Raw genomic sequence first — 19127 nt, 5'->3', positions numbered from 1 at the left:
CATAGTAAGCGCTTAACAAATACCAACATTATTATTATTATAAAAATAATGATATTTGTTAAACACTTACTATAATAACTATAATAATAATGAATGGCATTTGTTAAGCGCTTACTATGTGCAAAGCTCTGTTCTAAGCGCTGGGAGGGACACAAGGTGATCAGGTCATCCCACGTGGGGCTCACCGTCTTAATCCCCATTTTCCAGATCAGGTAACAGGCACAGAGACGTGAAGTGACTTGCCCAAAGTCACCCAGCTGACAAACGGCGGAGCCGGGATTAGACCCCTTGACCTCTGACTCCCAAGCCCGGGCTCTTTCCACTGAGCCGCGTCGCTTCTCCTGTACAGTAATGATATTATTATAGCAGCACATTACTTGCTATATGCCAAGCACTATACTAAGCGCCAGGGTGGTTGCAAGATAATCAGTTCAGACAGTCCCTGTCCAAGTGGGAAGGAGAATAGGCACTGGATCACCATCTTACCGATGAGGAAACTGAGGCACAGAGAAGCGAAGTTAGATTGGCCCAAGGTCGCACAGCAGCCAAGTGCCGGAGCCGGGATTCAAACCCAGAGCCTCTCACTCCTGGGCCCGGGTTATTATTATTATTAGGCTACGATCACCCTAGCCAGCACTGGCTGGACATCTACTATGTGCCAGCTACCAGACAGGGTCAAAAGAGCCCTGGATCTCTACCCTTCCTCCTCCTCCTGCCCCCAATATGGCCTCAAGAGGGGAAAGGAGGTGAAACCTGGCTGGGGTCCGGGTGCGGGCTGCCGCGGTGAAGGTTGAACTGGGATGACGGAGGCTGGGGGCCTCGGGAATTCTTGAGGGCTCCGATTCCTGTTGTGCTGCATGGAATGATAATAATTGACGTGTTTGCTAAGTGCTTACTATGGGCCAAACGCTGTAATAAGTGCTGGGTGTGGTTGTGTTTGTCATGGGGGGGGGGTGTTTGTGTGTGTGTTGTGTGGCTGTATGACTGTGGGTGGGTGACTCTGTGTGTGTGTGTGTTTCCAGCTGTTTTCAGGCTGCCCAATCCCAGTTCACAACGCTGCAGTACAATCACTTTCTTTGTCTGGCTGGTTCGAATTATTTCAGTATCTTTCTTCCCACACAAAGAGAAACATTTTCATGGGAAATACCCCATTTCTATTCTGAAATCTCCTCAGGCCCGGCCTGGTGGTAAAACCTCTTTTTTGTCCCTTAAGTGAGGAAGAGAGCAGCCTGGGACTGGGTCCTACGCCTCCCCCCTGCCCACCACCCCCTCCCTACATCGGGATGAGACCAAACTACCGAAGCCCCCAGTGGGTTGAGGATTCAGATCAGGAAATTCCTCGGTCAATCGATCGATCACTACTCTGTGCACGGCACAATAAAACAAATGGAGTTGGCAGACGCGGTCCCTGCCCACGCTGTCTCCACAGTCTCCAGTCAATCAGAGCATCTCCTGTTAGACCATAAATTCCTTGAGGGCATGAACTGTGTCTTAATTCTTCAATCGATCAAACAGTGGTATTTATTGAGCGCTTACTGTGAGCACAGCACTGTACTAAGCGCTTGGGAGCATACGACATGAGAGAGTTGGTAGACACGTTCCTGTCCGCTGTCTTAGCTAAGAAGCAGCACGGCCCAAGGACAAGAGCGCGGACTTGAGAATCGGAGGACGCGGGTTTTAATCCCGGCTCTGCCGCTTACCGTGGACAAGTCCCTTCATTTCTGGGCCTCAGTTACCTCACCTGTAAAATGGGGATTAAGACCGCGAGGCCCACGTGGGACGGAGACGGGGACCGACCTGATTACCCTGTATCTACCCCAGTGCTTAGAATAATGTCTGGCACACAGTAAGTGCTTAACAAACACCATAATTATCATAATTATTATTACTCTCCCAAGTTCTTAGTACAGTGCTCGGCACACCGTAAGTGCCCAGTACTGTACCCAGAGGACAGAGGCGGTGTAGTAAGTGTCCCTTCCCCATTCCCCCTACTCCCTCCCTCTGCTCTGCCCCCTTCCCCTCCCCACAGCACTGGCGTATATTTGTATATATTACTTATTACTCTATTTATTTTGTTAATGACGTGTATATATCTATGATTCTATTTATCTTGATGATATTGACGCCAGACTACTGGTTTGGTTTTGTTGTCTGTCTCCCCCGTTTGGACTGTGAGCCCTTTGCGGGGCAGGGATTGTCGCTATCCGTCGCCCAATTGTACATCCCAAGCGCTTAGTACAGTGCTCTGCACGCAGGAAGCGCTCAATAAATACGACCGAATGAATGAACGAACGTACAGTCGATGCAGTACTGTGTACTGGACGTATACAACAATAGAGTGTTTGCCTACAGTAAGCCCAGCACAATGCCTGGAATGCAGCAGACACCCAATACAGAGCTCAGTACATAGCAGGCACCCTATACTACGCACTGCAGTGTCAACTCCTAGAGGACAGAGATCGTGTCTACCAACTCGACTGTACTGCACTCTCCCAAGTGCTTAGTACAGTGCTCTGCACACATTAAGCGCTCAATAAATACCACTGATTGTTTGGTCTGCATCCAGCAGTCCCCTGACCAGCTACTCAGTAGTTGAAGGGGGTGGAACCAGAAGCCCTCCCCCCTGCCCAAACCATCTACTCTCTCCTCCCACTATCCCCCAGCTCACACTCTATTTTCCTCTCACTGTGTCTTGTGCCCATCTCTCCCATTGCCAACCTCTTGCTCATGCCCTTCATCCTGCCCAGGTTTCCCACTCCTCCTCATCCAAAAAAAGCCCACCGCTCTCCCCGTCTTCAAAGACCTTCTGAAATCACAGTTCCTCCAGGAAGCCTTCCGAGATTCACTTCTAATCCCCGCTTTCCCAACCACCACTTCACCGCTTCTGAGCCAGCTAACTACCTAAGTGACCTCGGCCCCGTCGCGCTTCTCTTCACCTCTCTATATTCGTGGCTCAGTGGAAAGAGCCCGGGCTTGGGAGCCAGAGGTCATGAGTTCAAATCCCGGCTCTGCCACGTGTCAGCTGTGTGACTGTGGGCAAGTCACTTCACTTCTCTGGGCCTCAGTGACCTCATCTGGAAAATGGGGATTAAGACGGTGAGCCTCACGTGGGACAACCTGATGACCCTGTATGTCCCCCAGCGCTTAGAACAGTGCTCTGCACATAGTAAGCGCTTAACAAATACCAACATTATTATTATTATTATTATTATATTCCGTTATATCCTGTGACCTGTAATTCGAGCATCTGTCTCCCCAGCTGGACTGTAAACTCCTTGAGGGCAGGAATCATGTGGCACAGTGGTAAGAGCCTGGGCTTCGGAGTCAGAGGTCATGGGTTCGACTCCCGGCTCTGCCCCTTGTCAGCTGTTTGACTGTGGGCAAGTCACTTAAATTCTCTGTGCCTCAGTTACCTCATCTGTAAAATGGGGATTAACTGTGAGCCTCACGTGGAACAACCTGATTACCCTGTATCTACCCCAGTGCTTAGAACAGTGCTCTGCACATAATAAGCGCTTAACAAATACCAACATTACTTACTCTACTGTCCACTCCCAAATGTTAACAATAATAACTGTCTTATTTGTTAAGCGCTTTCTAAGTGCCGGGCACTGTATTAAGCACTGGGGCGGACACCAGCCAATCGGGTTGGACACGGTCTCTGTCCCCCATGGGGCTGACAGTCTCAATCCCCATCTTACAGCTGAGGGAACTGAGGCACAGAGGAGTTAAGTGACTTGCCCTAGGCCAAACAGCAGACAGTAGACTGGAAGCTCCTCGAGGGTAGGGATCGTGCCTACCAGCGCTTAGCACAGAAGGAGCGTGGTTTGGCGGCAAGAGCACGGGCTTGAGTATCGGAGGTGGTGGGTTCTAAGCCCCACTCCGCCACTTATCAGCTGCGTGACTTTGGGAAAGTCACTTAAGTTCTCTGTGCCTCAGTTACCTCATCTGTAAAATGGGGATTAAGACTGTGAGCCCCACGTGGGACAACGGGATTACCCTGTATCTACCCAAGTGCTTAGAACACTGCTTGGCACATAGTAAGCACTTAAATATGATGATCATCATTATTATTATTATTGTTACAGTGTCTGACACACGGTAAGCACTTAGTAAATGCCATAATTATTATTATTATTACTAGCTCTATTGTGCTCTTCCAATCACTCGGTCGAGTACCCTGCACCCCCTAGGAGCCCCCCCAAAAATATCGATCGACCTAAAGTGAACACCCCTTCTCCCCGCCTTTAGTCACTCCCTCGCCCGCAGGCAGGGGGCTGGACCGGATGACCTCCCAAGGTCTCTTCCAGCGGTCGAGATTTTTTTTCTCAGAGTTAGTTAGTTTTTCCCAGAGAAGCTTGGCTCCAAAGAGCCAAATGAAAATCTGATGTGAGTGAGTCACACCACCGGGCGAGGGGAGACTAATGAGCAAATGAACAAAACAACGAAATCGCGGCGTCATGTGACGGCCAGGAGTCTCTGCCTCGCCCCCTCCCTGCTCCAGCTGCCAGTCACAAAGGGTGGGGTTCCCCTCTCCCTCCAATCTGGGGAGCTGGGGGGTCCCCAGGGCGCTTAGGACGGTGCCTGGAACATAGTAAGGGCTAACGAATGCCATAAAAAACAAACAAAACTAGCCCATCACAGCCAATGTGACTTTGGGCTCCCAGCATCGCCTCTCCGGGCCTCGGTGTCCCCCATCTGAATCAACCAATCCCCCAGTGGCATTTATAGAGGATGTACTGAGTGCAGAGCGCCGTCCTAAGTGCTTGGGAGAGAACCGATAAGCAGGGAGCGTGGCTCAGTGGAAAGAGCCCGGGCTTGGGAGTCAGAGGTCACGGGTTCGAATTCCGGCTCCGCCACTTGTCAGCTGTGTGACTGTGGGCAAGTCACTTAACCTCTCTGGGCCTCAGTTACCTCATCTGTAAAATGGGGATGAAGACTGTGAGCCTCACGCGGGACAATCTGATGACCCTGTATCTACCCCAGCGTTTAGAACAGGGCTCTGCACATAGTAAGCGCTTAACAAATACCAACATTATTATTATTAGCTTGTATCTACCCCAGCGTTTAGTACAGCGTTCAACCAATACCCTAAAGAATTCAATAGAGCTGGTAGACCCGATTCACTGAAAATGGGGATAAGATTCCTGCTCTTCCTCCTGCTCAGACTGGGAGCCCCTTGTAGGGCGGGGATTGGGTCTGACAGAACTGTCTTATCTCTTATCCAGATGTTAATTAGCTCATTAGCTCAGAGTAAGTGTTTAATACGTGCCAATTCGCAGAGTAGTAAATTGGACTGATTGCTTGATAAGTGCATAATCCCATCACTAATCATAGTTAATCATTTCAGCGTTAAGGGCTTATTACGCTCCAGTGCACTACCGAACGGGGCAAAGATGAGGTGATCCGCACAAGGCTGGCAGTCTAACACACTGGAAGAACAATAAAAATGAATTACCTGAAAACTCAATTATAAATTCAGCAGGCCAAGATAACAGTGTTAAAGAACAAGCATTCAATCGTGCTTATTAAGCGCTGGGAGTCAGAAGCCCTGGGTTCTCATCCTGGCTCCGCCCCTTATCTGCTGTGTGACCTTGGACGAGTCACTTCACTTCTCTGGACCTCATCTGTAAAAGGGGAATTAAGACCGTGAACCCAGTTTGGGACAGGGGCTGTGTCCACCCCAATTAGCTTGTATCTACGCCAGCGCTTAACACGCTGCCTGGCACATACTAAGGGATCATCGAATGCCATTAAAAAAGGCAGAAACTGAAAGCTTCTCGAGGGCAGGGGTCGTATCACCTAGCGCTACTGCACGCTCTCGAGCTCTCGGCCCGGCACTCTACACGTAATAGGCACCCAATTGATACTACTGATTTGAGTGAGGAAGCAAACAGGCTCCAGTTCCTCCCTCACAGTTTTGAACACCCCCTCAATCGATCGATCAACTGTATTTATGGAGCGTTTACTATGTGTGGAACACTGCACTAAGAGCTCGAGAGAGAAAAGTGCAATAGAGCTGATGTGTTGCCTGGCCTCAAGGAGCTTCCGGGCTATAGGGGGGAGACAGACATTAAATATCCATTATAGATAGGGGAAGAAGTAGTGTTTAAGGACAAGCCCAACGAGACGTCCACAAAAAACCTTCTCCTCCAGAACCTCCAGTGGTCGCCCATCCACCTCGACATGAAACGGAAACTCGCCGTCGGCTTTAAAGCCCTCAATCACCTTGCCCCCTCCTGCCTCACTCTTCCACTCTCCTGCTGCAAACCCAGCCCACACACTCCGCTCCTCTGATGCCAACGTACTTCCCCATACTTCAATCTCACCGCCGACCCTCCTCGCCCACGTCCTGCCTCTGGCCTGGAACGCCCTCCCTCTTCATTTCCGACAGACCGTCGCTCTCCCCACCTTCGAAACCTTTCCAAAAATCACATCTCTGCCAAGAGGCCTTCCCTGACTAAGCCCTCATTTCCTCTTCTCCCGCTTCCTCCTGCGTCGCCCTCGCACTTGTACGTATCTGTAATTTATTTATTTCTATTAATGCCTGTCTCCCTCTCTATGCCGTCAGTTCATGGTTGGCAGGAAGTGTGTCTGCTTATTGTTATATTGCATTCTCCCAAGTGCTTAGTACGGTGCTCAGCACACAGTAAGTGCTCAATAAATATCATTGAATGAATTTGCATTCTTTATTCACTTCCCCCTCGGCCCCACAGCACTTTTGTACATATCTATAATTTACTTCTTTATATTAATGTCTGTCTTTCCCTCTAGACTGTTAGTTCCTTGTGGGCGAGGAACAGGTCTACCAACTAATAATAATAATAATAATAATGTTGGTATTCGTTAAGCGCTTACTATGTGCAGAGCACTGTTCTAAGCGCTGGGGTAGATACAGGGTAATCAGGTTGTCCCACGTGAGGCTCACAGTTAATCCCCATTTTACAGATGAGGTAACTGAGGCACAGAGAAGTGAAGTGACTTGCCCACAGTCACACAGCTGACAAGTGGCAGATCCGGGATTCAAACCCATGACCTCTGACTCCCAAGCCCGGGCTCTTTCCACTGAGCCATGCCGCTCTGTTATATTCTCCCAAGTGCTTAATACAGTGCTCTACCCAGATTGAGCACTCGAAACATACGATTAATCGAAAGATCCCTGGATTTTTGCCTTCTGGGTGTCAACCTGGGAGGGGGGAGCCCTTGGAAGGGGTGGAGGGGAGAGAATGTTCGGTCGTGGGCATAGCTGACAGACGCCGTGTGGATGGCGAGGCTAGGAAGGGACTCTCCTGATCTGGGAGCACTGCTCCCTACACAGACTCTGAGCACCATAGGGGTTTTTACCCTCCCCTCTTCCATTCTAGAAACCATAAATCAGGGGGACCGGCCTTCGAAAACCACACGGGCGCAAGAAATAAACACAAAAGCCCCGGGCAGCCAACGGGTCCCAGGAGAAATCTGAAAAAGATGTTTTCTTTCCACGAGGCTCGGGAGCCGGCCCGGCCCGGACCCACCCTCCGCGCCGACCGCGGCCCCGCCTCCCCACGCCCCCATCGGGGGACCGTCCACTCGCGTCCGGTGGTTCCGCCCAGACCTGGGGGCGGTTGGGTGAGTCCGGATATGGGGTGAGGTGGATGGCGGGCGGGGGGGATGTCTTGGCTCCGCTGAGCCTCCCCTCCGCTTCCCTCCTCCCCTTCCCAGTTCTCTTCCATCCCCTTGCTTCTCCGGCCCACTTTCGGTTCTAATCCCGGCTCCGCCGCATGTCTGCTGTATGACTTTGGGCAAGTCACTTCGCTTCTCCGTGCCTCAGTTAACTCATCTGTAAAATGGGGATTTAGACTTTGAGCCCCAAGAGGGACAGGGACTGTGTCCAACTCGATTTGCTTGTATCCACCCCAGTGCTTAGTACGGTGCTTGGCACATAGTAAGGGCTTAACAAATACCATAATTATTATTATTATTATTCTTTTTGTGGAGCTCCTTCCCCACGCTGGATTCGTTTCTCTGTGGGAAACACCCCAGCTCTCTGCGGGGGGATGGGGCGGAATAACAGGTCTCTCTTGGTGGGGGGAGTGGGCCCGAATGCCATGTCTCTCTGAGGGGAAAGCCCAGAACTTGACATCTCTGGCGGGGACTGGGGACAGTACAGCCCACCGCTCAGTGGCAGGGCCACAGAAGCCACCGATGGCAAGAGGCCCTAAGCAGGCTTTACCACCCGAGTTGTGGAGCCCTCCTGTGCCAGCCCATCGGCCCGGCCAGTGGTCAGGAACATCCAGCTCCGTGCCCAGGCCTCGCTGCCCCAGCAGGACCCAGGGGAGATGAGAGGATCCTCGCTGGTGGCCAGGAATCATCGAGAGAGTGGCTACTGTGGGCACCCAAGACACCCTGCCCCTGGGGCTTTTAGATATTACCCAAACATGGGAATGTAAACAACGCCATTGGTAACATCCAGGCCAGGACTCTGTCCCCAGCAGTGGTCTCCTGGATGCCATCCTCATGGTGAGGAATGGACCTTCCCTTCCCATCCCCTGGCCCTCCCTCCAGGGACCCACCACCAGACATCCAACACCCCAGGCTCTTCCCTCTCCATCCCTGACTCTCCCTCAGTGACCCAGCAAGGACCATCCAACACCTCTGATGTTCCCCTCTCCCTCCCTGACTCTCCCTCAGTGACCCAGCACAAACCATTCAACACCCCTGATTCTCTCCTCTCTGTCCCTGACTCTCCCCCAGTGACCCAGCAAAGACCATCCTAAACTCTTGACTCTCTCTCAGTGACGCAGCAAAACCATCCAAAACCACTGATTCTCTCCTCTCTGACCCTGACTCTCCTTCAGTGACCCAGCATGGACCATCCAAATCCCCGTCTCTCTCTCAGTGACCCAACAGGGACCACCCAACACCCCTGATTTTCATCTCTCCTGAGCTCGATCCTCCATCTCTCCTACCCTCTTCCCCGACGCTGGATCACCTGGCCTTCCCACCTTCTCATGGCCAGCGTGGGGGCAGCCTGAAGGGACCGAGGGGCTAAAGAAGCCAGAACAGCCCCGAGCCTGGTTCACTCTGGCCTTAAAAGGACACGAGAAAGAGGGAGAGTATCAGTGGACATTGTTGAAAGAAGGCTCTTCCCCTTTAAGGACTGAAAGGGTGCTCGCACCCTGTCTGGGGCTCAGACAAGTCTGCAAGAGCCACTTTAAAGGAAGGGAACCAGCCAGAGAGACGGGGGGCCACTAGAAGGCAAGGGTACAGAGGTCCAGGGTGGACGGTGCCTGAATCAGAACAGCCCAGGCCGCGGGCCCAGAGAAGGAACATTCTGGCAACCAAAGGAGAGGGGTGGGGGCTCCTGGGACCAGTCAATCAGTCAACTGTATTCACTGACCATAGGGGACCGGGCCTGGCTAGCAGACTGACAACCAATGGTTCACACGGAGCAGGCCAGGAGGAACAGGGCGAAGCAAGGCATTACCACCCTGAGATCTCCCACTCTCTCCCTCTGAGCTCCCACCTTGAACCCCCATCGCTGTAGCAACAGATCCCCCCCAGCCCAAGGGCCAGTCCGGGTCCCCGAAAGCACAGTAACCAGACAGTAGCCGCCTCACAACCGGACCACGACAGGACCACGACCACCGCCTCATAACCAGATGAACGACGCCATCTCACAAACAGCCCACAACCCCACCTCACAACAGGACCACCACTGACACCTCCCCTCCAGACTACAACCGCCGCTTTCCTCACAACCGGCCCACAACCACTGCCTCCTTCACAACCGGCCCACAACCACCTCGTAACAGGACCGTCACTACTGCCTCACAACTGGACCACGTCCGCCGCATCCCCGCCTGCTGGGCCACAACCACCGCCTTCCTCGCAACTGTTCCACAACCACCAACCTGACGGCAGGATCTCCGTCGCCGCCGCGTAACCGGCCGTCAACTGCCACCTCACAACTGGAGCACAACCGTCGCCTCGCAATCAGACGGCAGCCAGATAACCGGACAACTGGTAGGGCGAGGGTGGGGGCGAGAGGCCGGAGGCCGCATCCGAACTTACGTCAGGAAACCCAGCATCCTCCGGGAGCGCACACGCCTCTGGACCCCGGCGGCGTTTCCTCCTCGTCTTGCGCCCACGGGCCGCTCGGGTTGCAGGCCGGCAGCCTCCCCGGGGTCACGGTCAGCGCACCAGGACAGGGCAGGGCAGGGCAGGGTAGGAACTCCCGGAGCCTCACAAAGCCCCCTGCAGAAGGAAAGAAGTCTAAGGAAAGAAGTCTAAGCACTGGCTCCTAGCTTCTCCTACGCCTTTCCGGAGACCACAAGCCACCTGTCGGCACTGGGCCCCAGGGACGCTGTCAATGTCCATTACACCGCCCTGGTCCCCAGCTAAAGCATTCAGTACAGTACTCCATACAAACCGGATGCCCAGCACCGTCCTCGCTCACAACACCAACACAGAACAGTCCTCCAGCGTTGAATATATCTGTATGTACTGTATATCTGTTATTTATCTATTTATTTATATTAATGTCTGTTTCCTCTAGACTGTGAGCTCGTTGTGGGCAGGAATGTGTCCGTTTGTTGTTATATTGTACTCTTCCTTAGTACAGTGCTTTGCACATCAGGAAGTGCTCAATAAATACCACTGAATTGAATATGTCCACCTACAGCAGTGCCCACTACACTGCCCCGGCCCCCTGCAAAGCGCTTCTCCCCATGTGGTGAGGTCCCCTGGTCTGCAGTGGTCAGCACATGCCCGTCCAGCAGCCGGTAAGTTCTCACTAACTGCTTTAGATATGACAGTGGTGGAAATGGACAACTAACTCTTCCCTGGACGGTGCGCTGGGAGGATCCCTGCCACTTTGGTACCACTTAACCTTGGACCTTCCCTCCCTCCCGCTGACCCCAGCAGTGGCAGGGGTGAGGGCCAGGGTGGAGTGGACCCAGGGATCTCCTCCCCAGGACCGGAGGACGAAATGTTTCCTGCTGAGAAGCAGGGTGGCCCAGTTCAATCATTCAATAGTATTTATTGAGCGCTTACTATGTGCAGAGTACTGTACTAAGCGCTTGGAATGAACAAGTCGGCAACAGATAGAGACAGTCCCTGCCGTTTGACGGGCTCACAGTCTAATCGGGGGAGACAGACAGACAAGAACAATGGCAATAAATAGAGTCAAGGGGAAGAATATCTCATAAAAACAATGGCAACTAAATAGAATCGAGGCGATGTACATTTCATTAACTAAATTAACAAAATAAATAGGGTAATGAAAATATATACAGTTGAGCAGACGAGTACAGTGCTGAGGGGATGGCAAGGGAGGAAAGAGCCTGAGAGTGTGGGGTCCCGGATCCTAATCCCGGCCCTGCCACTTGCCTGCTGTGGGCCCTTGGGCAAGTCGCGTCACTGGGCCTCAGTTTCTTCACCTGTAAAATGAGGATTCCACTATCTGATCTCTCTCCCTCTCTCTTAGACTGACAGCCCCCTTTGGGACAGGGGCTTTATCTCATACCCATCCGGGCGGTTGGAGCCCCTGCCCCTCCGTCCTCACCAGAAGCTGCCGGCCGTCCCCTGGACCAGCTCCGCCTTTTTGCCCCCTGCCCTCAGATGCCCGGTCCACCCCCTCTGTAGCACTTGCTTCCCCCTCTCGCCCAGGTGCTCATTTAAAAGCTGCCCTGGCACAATGGGAACATTGGCACGCAGGGCCCTGAGCCATCCTGGGCCCGGCAGTTCCCAACCACATACTCCACCTCGCTTCAGGGGTCCCCACCTCAACTCCCTTTCTACCCAGCATTACAGAGCAGTCGCTGCCCCCCCCAACCTTCCGTGCCCAGTGGATTGTCCACCCCCAAGTCCTGCTCCTGTCCAGCCTGAGGGTCTCCCTTCCCCACCACCCAGAACGGTGCCCTTCGGGGAATGGGGCCCGTGAACTGGCCTGGCACGGCACGCCCTCCCTCCTCATATCCAACAATTTTACCCCTTCAAAGCCTAACTGAAGGCCCATCTCCTCCAAGAAGCCTTCCCCGATTAAGCCCTCCTCTCCTCTTCTCTCACTCCCTTCCTTCTGCAACACCGATTTACTCCCTTCATTCATTCCCCCTCCCAACTCCACAGCACTTAAGTACACATCTGTAATTTATTTATTTATATTAATGCCTATCTCCCCCTCTAGACTGTCTCTCAGTTCACTGTGGGCAGGGAGTGTGACTGCTATTGTCATATTGTACTCTGTCAAGTGGTTAGGACAGTGCTTTGCACAAAGTAAGCGCTCAATAAATACAATTGAATGCATATTTGTAATTTTTTATATTAATGTCTGTCTCCCTCTAAACTGTAAGATCATTGCTGGGAGGGAATGTGTCTGTTCTACTGTATTCTCCCAAGCACTCAGCACAGTGCTCTGCACACAGTAAGCGCTCGATAAATATGAATAAGGAACTGACAGGGACATGGGCAAGAAGGCAGGCTCCTTCTCAGGGTTCGCCTTCCTCCTCCCCAGAGCAGGATGGTGTCTGTTCTCTGCCTTAGCACCTTGCAGGCTGCAAGCAGGTAGGTGGGTTAATAATAATAATAATGACTATTATTATTACGGTACTTGCTAAGCAGTTACTCTGTGCCAAGCACTGTTCTAAGCACTGAGGTAGTACAAGTTGATCAATTTGGAGACAGTCCCTGTCCCACATTGGGCTCACACTCTTAATCCTCATTTTTTACTTGCCCAACATCACACAGCAGACACGTTGCAGAACCGGGATTAGAACCCAAGACTTTCTGACTCGCAGGTCTGGGTTCTATCCATTATGCCATGTCCACCTGTAAGCCCCACCAGGAGCTGGACTCTGAAAGCTGGGAGCTCCCTGCACTTGGCATTCATTCAATTGTATTTATTAAGCGCTTACTGTGTGCGGAGCACTGTACTAAGCGCTTGGGAAAGGACAGTACAATAATAAAGAGTGACAATCCCTGCCGCCCAACCAACTCCCAGTCTAGAGGGCATCTCCTCAGGGCCTCCTCCACCAGACTCCCACCATGGCACCACAGCCCACCTCCATCCCCTCCCCAGCCAGGGACCACAGCTCATCCCACCCCAAGCCCCGGTCCTTGACTTCCCCGCATGGTGGTTTCCCCCACGTCCTCATGCCCCTTTGGGCCTGCTGCACCTCCGCAGCCTGGAGTAGGTCATCCCGGATGGTGGTCTCCCCACTTCCTCGCTCCCCGGTGGGTCTCAGGCGCCCCCGCGGCCTGGAGTCTTCCCGGATGGTGGTTTTCCCCCACTCCCTCGAGCCCCGGTGGGCCTGCGGCCCCCTCCCCACCTCCTGCAGTCTGGAATGGGTCTTCTTGGCTGGAAGGCTTCAACGACGCTCTGCAGGGGAGTGTCCCCGCTCCCACCCTTAGAGAGAGGGCAGTCCCTGCTCCAGAATCCCACAAGAGGCCATTCCACCTCACCAAGATCGCCCCGCAATGTGGCCTAATGGCTAGAGCCCAGGCCTGGGCCTCATCCCAGCTCTGCTGCTTGTTTGCTATATGATCTTGGGCAAGTTATTTCACTTCTCTGAGCCTCAGTGATCTCAGCTGTTAAATGGGGATTAAGACTGTGAGCCCCATGTGGGACAGGAACTGTATCCATCCTTTTTAGCTGGTAACTAATCCCAGCGCTTAGAACAATGCATGACATGTAGCAAGGGCTTAACAAAATACCATCGTTATTATTATCACAGGAGAGCTGATGGTGCTGCATTTAGCGAACCTGCACCCACAGATGGGGGGGGGAGGTAAGCGGTGTCCACTCGGTGCCCACGGAGACGCAGCGGGCATCTTTTATGCCATTCCTGTGAGCACTGCTTAGACACCAGTAGTTGAAAGGGGAAAGTCTGTCCTATCACTAGCAGGGCAGGCACTGGAATTAAGCTGGCAACAGTGGGATGGTTTGCACTGAGCCATCCAAACTCTCTCACCCAGTGAGCTGGCAATATTTACTGAGAGCTTATTCCTTACTCTGGCCGGCGGTACCCTCTCGCCGGGTCCCCGCCGTGCCCAGCAGCCCGCAGAGAGGACGGGCGTAGCAGACGTCACCGGGCCCTCGCCCACGACGATACCCAGAGCGCCTCACTCAGGGTGGGAAGACTCTTTCCTTCTTTCTTGAGAGGGTAGGGGAACAGCGACAAATGAGAAATCGAACAAATAAAACAAAGAACAACCACCCCGCCAGCCGTTCTCCACACAACTGGACAGAACGGAGCCAGAAAACAGCTCCGGGGCTGAATTATCTAGAACCCAGCTCTCCCCGCTGCCCATCTATCTAGAACTGGTCTAGAGCCCGGCTCACCCGGCCTCACTCGGTGCTGGGTTGTCTAGAAGTCCAGCTCTCCTCGACCACGGCTGGGTTTTCTAGCGTTATGTCTAGAATCCGGCTCTCCTAGCCCACTGTTTTTATCCAATATCACATTTTTTTTGTTATTATCATTATTGGAATAACTGAAGATGCACTAGGAAGCACAGACAATGAGGCTCAGGAGAGAGATGGAAAGTTTGATGGGTGGGACTCCCTGAAGCCTTGCTCTTCCTCTGGCTTTCGGCATCTGTAGTTTTTTGACTGCCTGTCTGTCTTCCCCCAACAACTGTGTCCACCTGGAGGGTAGGGGATTGTGCCTTGTGCCTTACTGTTGGACTCTGGGCACTCAATACAGCGCCTAGCACTGGGTAGGGGTGCAAGAGATGCCACTGATTGAAGGACAGGTTGGGGTTAGGCTACCCTGCCATGGAGGCAGGGGTTTGATCAGAATTCCCATATATCCCTTTTTTTTAAAAAAAAAAAGGTATTTGTTACGGGCTTACTCTGTGCCAGGCACTGTACTAAACACTGGGGTAGATACAAGCTAATCAGGTTGGACACAGTTCATGCCCTAATGGGGTGTCTCTTCTTCCCATCTCCCCCAATGGTTAATGAGGGGGGCACTCCTTCACCTAGTCCCTCTCTAAAGGCAGAAAAGTTTTGGAGGTCAGAGGCATGGAAAAGGGATCTCTAGGCCCCCTGGCACGGGAGATTGGGTGGATCGGAGCTACCCTTCTAGCTGGGGATGTCCCCACCCTGCCCCAGCAGCACAGAGTTGGATTATTTTTTTTAATGGTATTTGATAGCCATTACTAAGTGCCGGGCAATGTACTAAGCCCTGGGGTAGGTGCAAAGTAATCAGGTTGGACGCAATCCAGGTCCTACACGGGCTCGTAGTCAATCTCCATTTTCCAGATGAGGTAACTGAGTCCCCGAGAAGTGAAGTGATTTGCCCAGGGTCCTATAGCAGACAGGTGGAGAGCGAGGATTAAAACCAAGGTCCTTCTGACCCCTAGGCCCATGCTCTATCCACTAGGCCATACTGTTGCACTTTGGGGGTTCTCCCCTTTCGTGGGGGAACTTGTGCCTAGGGCAGCCTCCGGCCAGACTGTCTCCCATCGGCGGATCCCTGGGGCCCAGCAGGCCGACAGCTCCGTTTCCTGTCAGACACACAGACAGGAGCATGGACCGGAGGGCTGGGGTTCTACAGGCGGGTATTAAAGTAATTATTATTATGGCATTTGTTAAGCGCTTACTTCGTGCCAGGCACTGTTCTAAGTGCTGGGACAATACAAGCAAATCGGGATGGACACGGTCCCTGTCCCACACGAGACTCACCACCTCCATCCCTATTTTACAGATGAAGTCGCCGAGGTGCAGTGAAGTGAAGTGAAGTGACTTGCCCAAGGTCACAGAGCAGATAGGTGGGGGAGCCGGGATCAGAACCCATAACCTACTGACTTCCGGGCCTGTGCTCTTGCCACTACACCATGCTGCTCAGTGGGCAAGGGTGGAGTTTAAAGAACCAGGATGAGGGGGCAGAGCCAAATTCCACCCCATGAGGGAGAGGGGCATCCCCTGGAGGTGGAGGATTCAGAACCAACAAGAGGAAACCAGAGAGAAATCAACAGGGTTTCAATGCGCCTTCTGCCCACTCCGCCAGGCCCCTTGGGGCGTCCCCACTCTGCCATCTTCAGCTCCACCCCATCCCTCGCTCCCCACTCCATCACCAAGTCTGGGTCTTGCCAGTCCGGCATCGGGCCCGGGCCGAACCTCAGCCTCTGAGGACACCCGCCGCTTAGAAACATCACTTAACGATTCCACGGACAGACACCCGCCGGAGGGACTGAGCCGGCCGAGGGGGCCGCGCCACCCGAAGGGGGCAGTTGATCGGTTGGCGCTGAGCCCATCTCTTCAGTCGGCCAGAGGTGCCCGGCGCCGGCCGCCACCCTCCTGGGGAAGTTCCGCCCGTCCCCGATCCCCCGTCGGCAACAGCCAATCGCCTCGTCTGCTCTGGGCCAGGCCCTGAAAATCTGATGCCAACGGTAGGGACGTCCACTAAAGTACGATATCTAGTTTCAGTGGGGGGTCCACTGGGCATCCAGTGGACGCCCAATTGATTAGACTGTAAGCCCGTCATTGGGCAGGGATTGCCTCTATCTGTTGCCCAATTGTATATTCCAAGCGTTTAGTCCAGTGCTCTGCACATAGTAAGTGCTCAATAAATACCATTGAATGAATATAACCCAGGCCCACTGGGGGCTCCGTCGGAAATCCAGTGGAGTAAAACACCCAGGCCCAGTGGGGCCCCGACTGGGAAGGGGGTCAGTCAGGAATATCGACGTCCTTGGTGGGATAATAATGCTGATGGCATTTATTAGGTGCTCACAACGAGCTGAAGGCTGGAGTAGGTTCAAGATGATCAGATCACAGATGCGTGGGGGGTAGGGGTCGGGGGCTCACACCCAGCACCCACCCCATCTAACCACCCTGAGTAGCAGCGAGCTTTAGTCCCGTCCTCAGCACATGTGCACGCGTGCAAATCCGTGAGGCGTTTCATATTTTTCTGGAACTTTCCAAGCGCTTAGTACAGTGCTCTGCACACAGTAAGTGCTCAGTAAACACGACTGGACTTGAATGAACGAACAGTAAGTGCTCAATAAATACGATTGAATGAATACTGAGAGATCTAACCGGACACTCAGTTATCTTTTCAACGGCTTCGCCCAGGTGTGTCTTGCCTCACTCACGCTTGTCCTCTCTCCAACTTTCTCTGTCTTCAAATCATTCTGTCTGCCTGTCTTCCCCCAGCCCCGCATCCCAACCCTACCCTACCCTCACACCCAGGACCCACCCCATCAAACCACCCTTAGCAGCAGGGAGCTTTAGTCCCGTCCTCAGCACATGTGCACGCGTGCAAATCCGGGAGGCGTTTCATATTTTTCCGTAATTTTATTTATTTGAAATGATGTCTGTCTCCCCTCTTCCAGACTCTGAGCTCACTGTGGGCAGGGAATGTCACTGTTTATTGTTGTACTGTATTTTCCCAAGTGCTTAGTACAGTGCTCTACACAATATACACAGTGCTCTATAATATCTCTCTATATATGGCATATATAATTCTATTTATTTATATTGATGCCATTGATGCCTGTCTACTTTTTTGTTTCGTTTTGTTGTCCGTCTCCCCAGTTCTAGATTGCGAGCCCGTTGTTGGGTAGGGATTCTATTTGTTGCCGAGTTGTACTTTCCAAGCGCTTAGTACAGTGCTCTGCACACAGTAAGTGCTCAGTATACACGACTGACTTGAATGAATGAACAGTAAGTGCTCAATAAATACAATTGAACGAATATACTGACAGATCTAACCGGACACTCAGTTATCTTTTCAACGGCTTCGCCCAGGTGTGTCTTGCCTCACTCACGCTTGTCCTCTCTCCAACTTTCTCTGTCTTCAAATCATTTCTGTCTGTCTTCCCCCCGCCCCGCATCCCAACCCTACCCCCCGTTAGACTGTGAGCTCTCCGAAGGCAGGGAACAACGGAGGGAATCTCGGGGAACGAAGTTGGGAGACAGGTGAAGAGAGACAGAAGGGACGCTGGGGGTGGGGAGTCTCTTATGGTATTTGTTAAGCGCTTACTATGTGTCAAAAACCGTTCTAAGCGCTGAGGTAGATACAAGTTAATTAGGTGGGACCCAGTCGCCGTCCCACGGGGGCTCACAGTCGAAGTAGGAGGGAGAAAAGTGGTGAATACTCATTAGGTGTTTAAGAAATTTGACAGTCCCACAGGGGCATAGCCCCTAGACCAGGCGAAGCGAAGCAGAATTGCCCTGGCCACCGGCACACAGGCATTCAGAGCCGCCAGCCCTGTCTCCATCAGTGGAAATCACTGAAGGTTTAACTCTGTGCAGAGAACTGTATTGAGCGCTCGGGAAAGTACAGTATGAGAAGCAGCTCGGTCTAACGGATAGAGCACGGGGCCGGGAGTCAGAAGGACCTAATCCCAGCTCTGCCACGGGTCTGCTTGGCCAAGTCATTTCCCATCTCTGGGCTTCAGTTACCTCATCTGTAAAAGGGGGACTCAGAGTGTGAGCCCACTGTGGGACAGGGACTGTGTCCAATTTGATCAACTTGTGTCTACCTACCCCAGTGCTCAAAACAGTGCTTGGCACATACTAAGTGCTTAACAAGTACCATAATGATGATCATTATATACAGCAAGTGAATACGTGAATCCTGGCCTGTAGCAGACCTACATCAGTGTGGAATCTCACTGCCCTTCTCTTCCATTTTCTCTTGGTCCCTCAAGCCAAGTGGTGATAAAGCCCCAAGAGTCCCTGGCCCTCTGCTCTTCAACAACGATCGTCGACAGCATCCTGAATCCCCCCCCGACCCTTCTGCCTTCCTAAGGCTCTTTCGCGTCAACCATTTCATGCTACCTCCATGGCATCCCAGTGAGACGGGTCTTATTCTCTCCATTTTGCAGAAAAAATTATTATTATTAATAACAATAATACTATTTGTTAAGCGCTTCAACTATATGCCCAGCATTGCTCTAAGCGCTGGGGTAGATACAAGGTAACCAGGTTGTCCCACGTGGGGCTCCCGGTCTTAATCCCCGTTTTACAGATGAGGTCACTGAGGCATAGAGAGGTGAAATGACTTCCCCAAGGTCACACAGCAGACGAGTGGCGGAGCCAGGGTTAGAACCCACATCCTCTGTCTCCCAAGCCCGTGCTCTTGCCACTTGGCCATGCTGCTTCTCAATTAAGAACCGGAGAGTTCAAGCAACTCATCTGA

At 52.6% G+C, this 19127-nt stretch overlaps 1 protein-coding gene across 2 annotated transcripts in view; it reads right to left on the bottom strand.

Annotated features, from left to right (window-relative positions):
• The window catches only part of DDR2 (discoidin domain receptor tyrosine kinase 2), a 42584-nt gene that overhangs the window by 21407 nt on the left and 2050 nt on the right, over positions 1-19127 (bottom strand). The window contains exon 2 of one of the 2 annotated variants that reach the window (XM_029081062.2): positions 10054-10236. The exons of the other annotated variant lie outside the window; for it this stretch is intronic. The gene's annotated coding sequence lies outside the window, so the exon portion shown is untranslated. The remainder of the gene's footprint in view (positions 1-10053; positions 10237-19127) is intronic. 2 annotated transcript variants of the gene reach the window in all.

This window comes from Ornithorhynchus anatinus, chromosome 16 (genome assembly GCF_004115215.2).
Source record: "Ornithorhynchus anatinus isolate Pmale09 chromosome 16, mOrnAna1.pri.v4, whole genome shotgun sequence".
Lineage (NCBI taxonomy): Eukaryota > Metazoa > Chordata > Mammalia > Monotremata > Ornithorhynchidae > Ornithorhynchus > Ornithorhynchus anatinus.
Note: the sequence above shows the minus strand (reverse complement) of the source record. Positions and strands in the feature narration are given on the sequence as shown.